Consider the following 14024-nt stretch of genomic DNA (forward strand, 5'->3'; position numbering starts at 1 on the left):
CTGCACGACATTCTCTTCAGGATTACGTGAGTGAATAAAGCCGGTAAAACAGCCCACCTGGCACTGCAGAGGCCATTTTTGTGCTGTTCTGTTGATTCTGCCTGAGAAGCACTTTCTTTTCCACCAATAAGGAGGCTCTGCTTCCTGTACCCCGGGCCCAGGGTGCAGTTAAGCCAACTCCTCAGTTCTCAGGCCATTGTTACCCCTTCCGTCCAGGCACTTTACTCTTCTTACATTCTGCAAATGCTTACTGAGCCTTTCCTGTGCATCAGACCCTGAGCCAGGCACAGAATACGTTCTAGCAGAGGGGTTTACCAGGAACATAATGAATACAGAGCAAGCCAGAGGAGGTGGAAGTGCAGGGCAGGGGTAGAAGTGGGAGCAGGTGCTTTCGGTTTTCAGTAGGAAGCCAAGTGGGCCTCCCTGGGAGAGCCAGTCACTGAAGACCGGGAGGCCAGCGGGGCTGGAGTGGTGGCAGTGGGAGAGAGAAATTAGAAGTGGTCAGAGAGGTTCGGAGGTATATTTTCTATACCTTACAGGCTGTGGCAGAAATCTTTGATTCTTCCTTTGAGTGGAATAGAGAGCCAGCCGGATGGGTTTCTACCAAACAAGTGTTTTGATCTGAATTAGGTTTTTCAAGGCTGCCACTCTGGCTGGGGGGTCAGGTAACCAGCCATCCCTGTGGGCCTTGAACTGAGGGCTATGCTGAAATGCTGGAACGTGATGCTTTCACTGCCCAAATTGATAGGGGGCTCAAAACTTGGAAAATTTTAGCTTAAGGTAAATAGCCATAAATCTAGCAAGTAATGTGTATGTTAAGTTTTTTGTTTCAGAAACTACAGATAAGGCCCATCTGGTGCCTGAGAAAAAGCAGCTGACCTCCTGGGGCACTGGCTAGAGATTACTGCCTGGAGACATCCATACCAGGAAGAAGCAAGCGACTACCCCTCCCCCTTGGAATTTCAAGGCTTTCGCTGACACCTTGTTTGTCCCCCCTCAACCCCCGTATAAAAGATCTGGCCAGGAAAGAAAGGGCAAGATGGTTTATTAGGGTATGAACCCGCCATCTTCTCGGATCACTGGCCATCTGAATAAAGCGCCTACAGAAGATTCAATCACTGTCATTGCTTATTGGATTTGGTAGTGACAGGCAGCCTGAACACCGGTGTCTTTTCCAGTTACAAAACTAGGAAAGCCTCAGGCAAATGGGTATGATTGGTCAGCCTGGAACAAGCCCAGTTTCATCTCTGTCCTCCTTTCAAAACCAGTCTGTGTGCCCCATAACATCTGTGTTAGTGTTTGATGGCTGAAATACACATGTCCTCACGCCATGCAGTGCTGTGTGCACTTCCATAAGCGGCCTTATGCTACAGATCCCATTTCTTTATGCACTCAACATTATTTTTTTTAAGATCCACCCATTTTGCTGTATTTACCTCAAGCTCGTCTCCGAAGGCTGCACAGTGTTCGGTGGTATGCATCTGTCAAATTCTGCTAACCCGGGAGCTTGCTTGCCTCCGACAACACTGTAACTCACACAGTGCTGCACAGAGCATCCTCCTGTGGCCCCTAGGGCCTGGGGACTGGGGGGAGCTGCTAGGGGAATGCTGGCTCTTGGACTCGTGCACGGCTAACTTCAAAGTGCTGCCGCTTGGCTTCCGGGTGCCTCAGCGGTTCACCCCATCACCAGTAGCACGTGACGGTCCCCATAGCACCGTTGACACTTTAACTTCTGCAGTTCTGAGGGACATAAGGTAGTGCTCTGGCCTTCTCAGTTTGTCTCCTTTTTTTAAAAAAAATAGAGGTTGTATATTTACTACTGTCCCTTTCCATTAAAGTGACTCTATGCGCCAAGTTCTCAATTTCACTTTTTCTTCTACAGCTTCTCGTTAAGCACTTGGGCTTGCCTTTCTTTGAATCACCTATTAATACCTAATATGGCAAAAGCCCCTTTCTCAGGACCTCTTTCCTGGAGCTGGCTGGACCCGTGAAGCAGGACTGACCCTAATTGCTTGATGAGCCTTTATCCTCAGGACTAGAAAATTACCGGAAGCGCCCTGAAGGCACAGAGGATCCAGGACTTATGAAAAAAGGACACGCCAGACCCCAGCGACTGGACCCTGCACCCCCGGACAACGTTGAGACAAGGTGCAGCCTGTGCAAGGCGCCTGAAACGTCCTGCTCCACAGCCGCCCGGTCACCCAGTACAAGCCCAACGCCCCAACCCCTCAGGGCTGGGGCTGGGGCTGGGGCTGGGGCTGGAATCTCCACACCCAGCCCTTCCCCTTCCTTGGGAAAGTAAACTAAACCCTTCGTTCTCTGCATTTTTCTTTGTGAACATTTCACAGCCCACATCACCAGCCACCCTAGCAATACCTGTATCCCATTTTTCTCTTGTTTTCCTTTTACTTGTTGACTTGCAAGAAATCTTATATAATATTTATTAGTACTTTTTCAATTTTAGTCACTGCAAATACTTTCTTGGTCTGCCATTGTTAGCTTTGGCTGTGATAGCTTTTGAATTTTTTTTTTTTACATTTTTTCCTACTTTTATTTTAATCATTGTTCAAGTACAGTTTTCTGTCCTTTATTCCCATCCCAGCCCACCCACCCCTCCCTCCCCACCTCCCTCCCATTTCCACCTCCTCTAGTTTTTGTCCATGTGTCCTTTATACTTGTTCCTGTAAACCCTTCCCATTCTTCCTTGAAATTCCCTCCCCTCTCTACTCTGGTCACTGTCAGCCTGTCTTCTATTTCAGTGTCTTTGGTTATATTTTGCTTATTTGTTTGCTTTGTTGTTTAGGTTCCTGTTAAAGGTGAGATCATATGCTATTTGTCTTTTACTGCCTGGCTTATTTCACTTAGCATAATGCTTTCCAGTTCCATCCATGCTGTTGCAAAGGGTAGGAGCTCCTTTCTTTCTGCTGCATAGAATTCCACTGTGTAAATGTACCATAGTTTTTTGATCCATTCATTTACCGATGGGCACCTAGGTTGCTTCTAGCACTTGGCTATTGTAAATTGTGCTGCTATGAACACTGGGGTGCATAGGTTCTTTTGGATTGGTGGTTCAGGGTTCTTAGGATATAATCCCAGCAGTGGAATTGCTGGGTCAAAAGGCAGATCCACTTCTAGTTTTCTGAGGAAGTTCCATACTGTTTTCCATGGTGTTTGTACCAGTCTGCAGTCCCACCAACAGTGCACTAGGGTTCCCTTTTCTCCACAACCTCTCTAACACTTGTTGTTTGTTGTTTGTTTATGATGGCCATTTTGACTGGTGTGAAGTGGTATCTCATTGTGGTTTTAATTTGCATCTCTCTGAAAGCTAGCGATATTGAACATCGTTTCATGTGTCTTTGGATTTTCTGTATGTCCTCCTTGGAGAAGTGTCTGTTCAAGTCCTTTGCCCACTTTTTAATTGGACTCCTTGCCTTCTTAGAGTGCAGTCATGTAAGTTCTTTATATATTTTGGAGATTAAACACTTGTCTGAGGTATCATTGGCAAATATGTTTTCCCATACAGTTGGTTCTCTTTTAATTTTGATACTGTTTTCTTTTTTCTTTTTTTAAAAAAGATTTTACTTATTTATTTTTAGAGAGGGAAGGGAGAGAGAGAGAGAGAAACATCAATGTGCGGTTGCTGGGGGTCATGGCCTGCAACCCAAGCATGTACCCTGACTGGGAATCGAACCTGCGGCACTTTGGTTATATACTGTTTTCTTTAGTTGTGCAGAAGCTTTTTATTTTGATGAGATCCCATTTGTTTATTCTTTCCTTTATGTCCCTTGCTCTACGGGACATGTCAGTAAAAAAGTTTCTGCATGAAATATCTGAGATTTTCCTGCCTATGTTCTCCTCTAGGACTTTAATGGTGTCATGGTTTATATTTAAATCTTCTATCCACCTTGAATTTATTTTTGTGTATGGTGTAAATTGGTGCTCGAGTTTCATTTTTTTGCTTGTAGCTGTCCAGTTTTCCCAACACCATTTGTTGAAGAGACTGTTTTTACTCCATTTTATGTTGCTGCCCACTTTGTCAAATATTAATTGACCATAAAGACTTGAGTTTATTTCTGGGCTCTCTGTTCTGTTCCATTGGTCCATGTCCCTGTTTTTATGCCAGTACCAGACTGTTTTGATTACAGTGGCCTTGTAATACAGTTTAGTATCAGGTATTGTGATTCCTCCTACTTTACTCTTCTTTCTTAAAATTGCAGCAGCTATTCAGGGTCATTTATGGTTCCATATAAATTTTTGAAGTGTTTGTTCTATGTCTGTGAAATATGTCATTGGTACTTTAATAGGTATTGCATTGAATGTGTAAATTGCTTTGGGTAGTATGGACATTTTGATGTTAATTCTTCCAATCCATGAACATGGTATATGTTTCCATTTGTTTGTGTCTTCCTTGATTTCTTTCTTCAGCATTATGTATTTTTCTGAATAGAAGCCTTTTACCTTTTTGGTTAGGTTTATTCCTAGGTATTTTATTTTTCTTTTTGCTATATCAAGTGGGATTTTTTTCTTGATTTCTGCTTCTGCTGTTTCATTGTTGGTGTACAAAAATGCCTTTGATTTCTGGATATTGACTTTGTAACCTGCTGTTTTTCCAAATTCATTTATTAGGTCAAGCGGTTTTTTGGCCGAGTGTATAGGATTTTCTATGTATACTATCATGTCATCTGCAAACAGTGACAGTTTTGTTTCCTCCTTTCCGATTTGGATGCCTTTTATTTCTTTTTCTTGTCTGATCACTGTGGCTAAAATTTCCAATACTATATTGAATAGAAGTGGTGAGAGTGGACAGCCTTGTCTTGTTCCTGATCTTAGTGGAAAAGATTTTAGTTTTTGCCCATTGAGTATGATGTTGGCTATAGGTCTCTTATATATGACCTTTATTATGTTGAGGAATGCTTCCTCTATTCCCACTTTGCTGAGTGTTTTTATCATAAATGGGCGTTGTACTTTATCTAATGCTTTTTCTGCATCTATTTATATGATCATGTGATTTTTGTCTTTGCTTTTGTTTATGTGATGTATTACATTTACTGATTTGCGAATATTGTACCATCCTTGCATCCCTGGAATGAATCCCACTTGGTCATGGTGTATGATCTTTTTAATGTATTGTTGGATGTAGTTTGCCGATATTTTGTTAAGGATTTTAGTGTCTATGTTATTCAGCGATATTGGCCTGAAGTTTTCTTTCTTTGTTGTGTCTTTGTCTGTTTTGGGGATCAGGATAATGCTGGCCTCATAAAAAGTGTTTGGGAGTCTTCCATCATTTTGGATTTTTTGGTATAGTCTGTGAAGGATAGGGGTTAGATCTTCCTTAAATGCTTTGTCGAATTCTTCTGTGAAACCATCTGGTCCATGGCTTTTGTGTGTTGGGAGTTTTTTGATTACTGCTTCAATTTCCTTTGCTGTTATTGGTCTGTTCAGGCTTTCTGCTTCTTCTTCATTGAGTTTTGAAAGATTATATTTTTATAGAAATTTGTCCATTTCACCTAGGTTTTCAAATTTCTTGGGATACAGTTCTTTGTAGTAATTTCTTACAATCCTTTGTATTTCTGTGGTATCAGTTATAATCTCTCCTCTTTCTGATTGTGTTTATTTGGGTATTGGGTCTTCTTTTTTTTTCTTGATGAGTCTGCTTAAAGGCTTGTTGATTTTGTTTATGTTTTCAAAGAACCAGCTCCTGGATTCATTGTTCCTTAGAACTGTGCTTTTAGTCTCTATGTCATTTAGTTCTGCTCTGATCTTGGTTATTTCTTTCCTTCTACTTGCTCTGGGCTGTCTTTGTTGTTGTTTCTTGAGTTTTTGTAGATGTAGAGTTTGGTTGTTTGTTTGGAAAGTTTCTGTCTTTTTTAGGTAGGCCTGTATTGCTATGAACTTCCCTCTCAGGACTGCCTTCACTGTGTCCCATAAGTTTTGGGTTGTTGTGAGTTCATTTTCATTTGTTTCCAGAAACTTTCTGATTTCTTCCATAATTTCATTCTTGACCCATTCATTGTTTAATGGAATGCTGTTTAATCTCCATAATTTTGAGTGTTTTGGGTTTTTTCCTTGGGGTTGGTTTCTAGTTTTAGTCCCTTGTGATCCTAGAAATTGGTATGATTTCAATTTTCTTGAATTTGTTGAGGCTTGCCTTTGTGTTCTATCATGTGGTCTATCTTTGAAAATGTTCCATGTACATTTGAAAGAATGTGTGTTTAGCTTCTTTGGGATGGAGGGCTCTGTATATATCAGTTAAGTCCATTTCATCTAGGGTATTGTTCAATGCCACAATATCTTTGTTGATATTTTGTTTGGAAGATCTGTCCATTTTTGACAGTGGGGTATTAAAATCCCCCACTATAATTGTGTTGCTAACAATATCTTTCTTGAAGTCCTCTAAGATTTTCTTTATGTATTTAGGTGCTCCTATGTTGGGTGCATATATATTTACAATGTTTGTGTCTCCTTGGTGGATTCTTCCCTTGAGTGTTATGTAGTGACCTTCTGGGTCTCTCTTTACGGCCCTTTTTTGGAAGTCTATTTTGTCTGATATGAGTATTGCTACCCTGGCTTTTTTTTCCTTTGCATTTGCTTGGAAAACTTGTTTCCAGCCCTTCACTTTCAGCCTGTGTAGGTCTTTTGTCCTAAGGTGGGTCTCTTGTAGGCAGCATATGTGTGGGTCATGCTTTCTTATCCATTCAGCTATTCTATGTCTTTTGATTGGAGCATTTAATCCATTTATGTTTAAGGTTATTATTGATAGGTACTTATTCATTGCCATTGTCTTTTTTATTTATTATTATTTTTTAAAAGATTTTATTTATTTATTTTTAGGGAAGGGAGGGAGGGGGAGAGAGAGAGAGAGAGAGAGAGAGAGAGAGAGAGAGAGAGAGAGAAACATCAATGTGTGGTTGCTGGGGGTTATGGCCTGCAACCCAGGAATGTACCCTGGCTGGGAATCGAACCTGGGACACTTTGGTTCCCAGCCCGCGCTCAATCCACTGAGCTATGCCAGCCAGGGCTATTCATTGCCATTTTCGTACCTGTGTCCCTCTCTCTCTCTCTCGCTCTCTCTTCCTTCCTTTCCTTAAAGCAGTCCATTGAGCATCTCTTGCAGAGCTGGTTTGGTGAAGGTGTATTCTTTTAGACTTCCTTTGTCTGGAAGCTTCTTATTTGGCCTTCTATCTTGATTGAGAGTCTTGCTGGATAAAGTAGCTTTGGTTGCAGACCTCTGGTTCTCATTACTTGGAATATATCTTGCCATTCTCTTCTGGCTTGGAGCGTTTCCATTGAGAAGTCAGCTGCTAGCCTTATTGGGGCTCTCTTGTATGTTACTTCCTATTTCTCCCTTGCTGCTTTTAAGATTCTCTTTTGTCTTGAAATTTTGCCATTTTAATTATGATGTGTCTTGAGGTGGGCCTCTTTGGGTTCCTCTTGATTAGAACTCTCTGTGTTTCCTGGATTTATATGACTTTTTCTCTCATCAAATTAGGAAAGTTTTCCATCATTACTTTTTCAAATAGGTTTTCTATCCCTTTCTCTTCTTCTTTTCCTTCTGGTATCCCTATTATATGGATATTATTATGTTTTATATTGTCCTGCATTTCTCTTAATCACTCTTCATTGTTTCTGAGTCTCTTTTCCTTTTCTTGCTCTTTCTGGGTGTTTTTTTCTACTTTGTCCTCCAATTCACTGATCCGATCTTCTGCTTCATTGATCCTGCTTTTGATTCCTTCTACTGTGTTCTGCAGTTCAGAAATTGTATTCTTCAGTGCCTCTTGGCCCTTGTTGATAATTTCTATTTCCTTTTTCATGTTGATATAGTTTGCAGTGAGATTGTTGTAATTTCCCTGTAGTTTCTGGTAGCTCGTTATTAGCTCACTGAGCTTCCTGATACTCATTTCTTTGAACTCAGTATCTGATAGTTGAGTTGCCTCTATTTCATTTAGCATTCTTTCTGAGGCTTCCTCCTTTCCCTTCATTTGGGGATTGTTTCTTTGTCTTCTCATTGTTTGTAAGACTCTTCTTGTTAGCCTCTGCTACTTAAATTGATCTGTTCTGATTCCCTGGGTTTATGGTGTGAACTTCTGTGGTAGAATACCTGTGAGATTCAGTGGTGCAGTCTCCTTCGTGTATCCTGGTGTTCACAGCTTTTCCCTACTCTTTTTTTGTGATCAGTTGGAGGGGTAAGGCAAAATGGTTTAAGACAGCAAGAGAGTAGTCTATGATATTTACAGTAGCAGCCAGGAGAGACGAGATAAGGGATCCTTTGGCTATGTATAGTGTTAACTGTGATATTTCACCCCACTAGCCACTTTTTAGAAAGCATGGAAAGAAGATAAGACTCTTATTGGGAAGCAAAGGATTGTGAGTTGGTTCTAGAAAGCAGTGAGGTTGTGAGAGGTCAGATTCTGAGGTAAGGTGAGAGTAAAGAATAGTAAATAGGTATAGGGTGTGAGAGAATAGAGTTAACCACTACAGTAATAGAGTTTGGGAAACTGTGAAGTGAGCTAAGATCTGGGAGGGTTGTTGTGTAGTATTTACAATTGTATGGAATAGCTATTATTTACAGTAGTATTAGAGCAACAATTGTATGACAGAGTCTGTGAGATCTAGATAACAAGAATAGGGAGTACAGAACCTTGAGTAGCGTACTAATGAAACACAAATGAAGGACAGTAAATTAGCAATACACTATGAATGAGATAATGGGGGAAACCTGTCAAATGATACAATATAACCAGCCAAGCAAAGAAGACTGTACAGAAAGAAGAGGAATACCAAATTACTATTAAAACAAAAATGTAAGAATAATGAGAAAAGGATAATACAAATATGCAATAACTTGCTGGTTCAAAAAAAAAGAAGGAAAAAAGCAGAAGATGTAAGGAAGAAGAGATAAATTTGGAAAGAAAGGAAGAAGGAATAACATTAGAAAAAAAGAAAGAGAAGCATAAAGAATTGAGAGGTATAAAATAATAAGAATTAAAAAATAAAAAGTTACTTAAAAAAGACAAAATAACAAAAAAACCTCTTATTGGTTTCAAACTGGCCAAACCGTTTTTTCTGGTCTTGCTGGCTTCAGCAGGCTGAGGGGCGATTGGTATGTCCTTTCTCCCTTCCCATTCAGCACTGGGATAGCCTCTCATGTACACTCCCCAGGGCTAGCCGAGAGTTCTCCCCAAAGCCAGACTGGTGCCCTTCTGCAGGGCCCTGAGTGCGGGATCTGGGCCCTCCTAAGCATGCTCTCTGAGCTCACGGCTGTTGGCCCCCTGGATCCTACAGAGTGCGCTTGCCTTCCCCATGTTCATGGGAGTGTCCATGCCTTTTCCTTGTTCACGGCGGTGGGCTCTGGGTCTTCCACAAGACCACACTCTCTCAGGGGTGCGGGTGTGGCGTGCGGCCAGGCTGCCCTTGGTTGCACAGGCTCTGGCGCACATTCTTCCCAGGACTATGTGTGGGTGGTCACCGCCACTGTGTGATTGTCTCTCAGTCCTCATTCCTTTCTCTGTGTCTTCAAGCAATCAGGCCTCCCCTGGTGCTGCTCAATCCTTGTTTGGCTGGGGAGGGAACAGTTGACCCAGCTCTCGCCGGAGTGCCCTTTGGCAGACCTGGGAGCACCGGGCCTGGGGCTGCAACCTCCCTGGTCTCCAAGCTGATGCCTGGGCCCTTATTACCCTGAAGCACTCTCCTTACTTTCTGGTTTTTCAATGTCTGCTACAGTTTTTTATGTCCAATTTTCATGTATGTCGTGATATCATTGGCTGTTTGCTCTGTTTCTCGGCTGATCGGCTAGGTTTTTCTCCCGTGTGTAGAGGGAAGTGGAATCTGCGCCCTCCAACCACGCCGCCATCTTCTCTCTCTCCAGAATATACATACTTTTTAAGTGCACATGGAACGTTTTCTCTGGCTCGCCGTTCCCTGCAGGGATTATGCAGTCTGGTTTGTGAAAGAGCTTGTAGTCTTCCTTTTCTTTCCTTTTTTAACCTTTGTTTCAGATGAGGAACATTTATAGATAGAATCTCCTCTCATCCCCCACCATCCAGGATTCAGCTTTTGAATTTTTGATGTATCTAAATCTATCCTTTTCCCTTACATTTGAGCTTTTGGGGGCCGGGTTCCAAACAACTAATTTTTAGGGACAATTTAGAGTGAATAAAATTCTGAAGCTATGCTAAAAATAAGGTTGACATCCAGAAACTATTTTCTCTGTGCTAGGCTTCAGAAAACACCGATCTTATGTTGCTGCATACCCATCACTACCTAATTCTGTCTCCCCCCACTTTGCTTCAAGACTGAATGGGTTAAGAAGTAAGCACTGGGTAAATTTGGTTCTCCTGTGTTTTTTGTAAATATAGCTTTAAAATGTAACAGTCCCTTAATAAACTTTATGGTGGGAGGGAAGTGGACCGATGACAGAGGGAGGCTGGGAATTTCGTTTCACTCTTCCTATCACAATGGTATGTGGCTTTAAAACTGCACAAAACTGCAATCTGGAAAGAAGATGGAGAATAAAATATTTTTTTATTTAGGTCCCTAGAGTTTGTAAAACATTTGTTTTAAAGAGGTGATTTTACAAAGAAGCCAGATTTTTAAAAAAGATTTTATTTTTAGAGAGGGAGGAGGGGAGAGAGAAGGAAACATTGATTGGTTGCCTCTTGTGAGCCCCCAGCCAGTGACCTGGCCCACAACCCAGGCTTATGCCCTGACTGGGAATTGAACCGGTGACCTTTTAGTTCTGCAGGACAATGCTCAACCGCTCAGCCACACCAGTCAGGGCAAAAGCCAGATTTTGATTACTACAAATAAATAGGCAGCACTGTGTGCTACAAAGTGATTCCTTATTGGATTATTTATAAACATAGGAACACAGAAAGTTAGCATGCAACGGTTCTTGCTCAAGAAAGCTCAGGGACGGTGCAGACACTGATGGACAGCTCAGCCACAGAAGGTTGCAGAGAATTTAAAAATGTCATTTGAACCTTACGGAGAACAGCCAGGAAATTCCAGAAAACTCTCTCTTGTGCTGTCATGACCCAAATAAAGGACATTACATGCTGAAAAGAGACCAGTAAACACTGAAGAGTTTCTGTCTCTCTGAATCTATAATCTAGGGAATACAGTGCGCACCAGACAGAGCAGACAGACTCCCGGGAAGAGAAGGTTCTGCGTCTGGCTCGGAAGTCATGTCTTCACAGGCAACAAGAGGATGACTCCGTTTTCCAAAACGCCACTTCCAACTGATGATCATGAGGACAAAAAAGGGTGAAAGGTGGCAGTAAAGCTACCGATTATAAACCTATGAGAAGAGCAAGTAAAGCCAGCGTGGGTACTCCTCTCTGGAATTAGTACATGAAAGAGGACATCCAACCCTGGGAATTAGGATGACATTCTTGTCCTCTAATGACCTGGCCGAAAACTAACTTCCCACTCCTTTTTCAGGAGAAAACACCAAAAATCTGCTTTCCCCTCCTTTTTGTTGAGTTCATATATTTGAAGAAGCCTGTCTTTTGTGCCAATCGCCATCACGTTCTGCGGGGAGCTTTCAGTGTTTTTCACAAAGCAGAAACCCTTTCTACGGCCTGGTTTTCTTGTTTGGGCTTCGCTGGGCCTCTTCCATACAACAGGCTGTTGACAATAACCTTGAAGTGGCTGTGAAGTCTGGAGTCCAGATGCAACTTGCCTGTCAAACAGGATCAAGGGTGCAGGGCACAGATAGGAGGCCAAAGCAGCCATGGTCCCCTGTGGCTGGTCTTAGTCAACCTTAATGGATATATTAACAGATAGAGGATATGACACACTCGGGAAGGAGAGCTAACCTTGTTAAGAAACACATGAAAATGCCTCCACAGGTCAAGTCTGCTTTTAGAAGGAGGCAGGATCACTCACTGAGGCAGCCCGGCACCCAGAGCAGCGAGGGCTGGGAAGACATTTCATGGGATTGGGTTTCATCCTGACCCTGAAGCCCCAGGCAAATTGCTGAGTCTGACAAGCTCGGCTTTGGGATTAAAGGTTGCTCCTGTCTTTTTAGGACCGTTCCTTAAGAAGACAGTCTGACAGAGGTGACTGTCACTTCTCTGCTCCCAGACCACAGGCCCCTCTGTGCAACCATTAGCATTTCAGGGTCTAAAAAAACACAAGGACCCCCTTGTGAATTCCAGATTCATGGGACACATGGAAATCAGTGAAAAACAAACAAAAAACAGAACCATTGGCTTTTTCAGATCTACCAATAGTTGGAAACAGGCACTTACTGTTCAATCAAGTGGAGTGAAATTTTAGGTGTCCTTAGATGCCTTAGACACATCCTTACCCTCCAGTGCAAAGTCCTGTGTTAAGGAAGCCCTCTTTGTTTCCTCCCAGCCTTCCCACCATCAGGGGCCAGACACTGCGCTGCGGTGCTCAGGTGCTCACGTCTCTCCTGCACTCCTGTCTCGTCCAGCTGCCCCTTGCCTCACACACACTTCTCGGGCTTTTCTTTTTCTTTTTTAAAATTTTATTTTAATCATTGTTCAAGTACAGTTTTCTCCCACTTACTTCCATTCCAGCCCACCCACCCAACCTTCCCCTCTTCCCCCCCCATTACCCCCCACCCCTAGTTTTTGACCATGTGCCCTCCAAATTTGTTCAATTTTTGTCATTCTTAACAGCTGGTCCCCTTCCCTTTCCATTGCTTCCATCATCCATTTTCAGCCCCACCTCCCTCCACCTGGGAAACCTCTATTTATACATATATTCCCAAACAGATGAAAAAGCCCTAGCTTTTGAGAATTATTAGTAAATGATTCATATTTCTCTGGAAATAAGCCAATGGCTTCAAGTTTAGGTCGAAATGAAAATGGTGTAATTGAAAGTCAGCTTTTGTTTTCACTATTTAAGAGAAAATACATAGAAGTTGGTTCATTTCATCTTTCTGTTTTCCTCCCTCCCTCCCTTCTTTCCTTCCTTCCTCCCTCCCTCCCTTTCTACACACAGTTAATAGGTATGGCCTTCACAGTGGAGATTGGCTTAATGGCAAACCCCTTGGTGTTTCTCCTTGTGGAACATCTGGCGTCTGAGCTGCAGGACGAACAGACGCCCTCCCCGCACTACATGCACGGTGCTGCGGCACCACATGCACATCAGATACAGCGAATGCCGAGTGTGGTCAGACCCAGACAATTTATTTTAATACATTTAGAATCGACATAGCACTACAACAGGTAACAAGATTCAAACATCAGAGAAAAACCTGTTTAAATCACAGAACGCAAGCTCACACTGATGAACTTTCATTTTGATTCTCAACACCCACTGATGTGCAAGGGTAACAAGGTGAGGTTCCCCAAAGGGAAAGTGATAGGACACCACAGCCCCACAAAGGGAATTATTCTTCCCTTGAATGGAAAACATCATTTAAATAAAGCGCATTTAGGTTCCCTCAGTTTTTGTAATTTCTAACTATAAAACATAATCTTATTAACCAAACAATTCTCCTTGGTTGGTCACATCATTTATTATTGAAAGGGAAAATTCAGTATCATAAAGAACACTGACATAGAAATAACTAAATAATTTAGCTGTAGGTAGTTTTGCTGCATTGCACATTACCACACAAAATCCTAAAGCTGATATTTTTTTAAAGCTTGGAAAACACACTCGCCTTTTTGTGTTTCTTGCCAAGTGATACACATGCTTCTTTATGAGGAAAACTATTCTACGTAGGCCTGAGTTTAGAACTGCAGTATCTGTTAATCTAGAGTGTGCCAACCTGAGTGCACCGCACAGGTGGGGACATGGGTGGTGAACACATGCCTCCTCCGCCTCTGGGGTGGCCAGGCTGAGCCCCAGCAGCCTCTTTGGTTGATCCCAGGGTGGGGGTGCTGCCCAGAGCCAAGCAGTATAGGGTGAGAATGTGCAAAAACCACTGGTACAAAACAGTATGTTCGTACTTCCACTGTGATTTCCCTAAATGGTCTGTATAGGCTCAGGCGCATCCTCCGGCGGCCTGAACGGGTGTACACGGTGACAGAGCAGAGGCGTTCTCC

This window comes from Phyllostomus discolor, chromosome 8 (assembly GCF_004126475.2).
Source record: "Phyllostomus discolor isolate MPI-MPIP mPhyDis1 chromosome 8, mPhyDis1.pri.v3, whole genome shotgun sequence".
Classification (NCBI taxonomy): Eukaryota; Metazoa; Chordata; class Mammalia; order Chiroptera; family Phyllostomidae; genus Phyllostomus; species Phyllostomus discolor.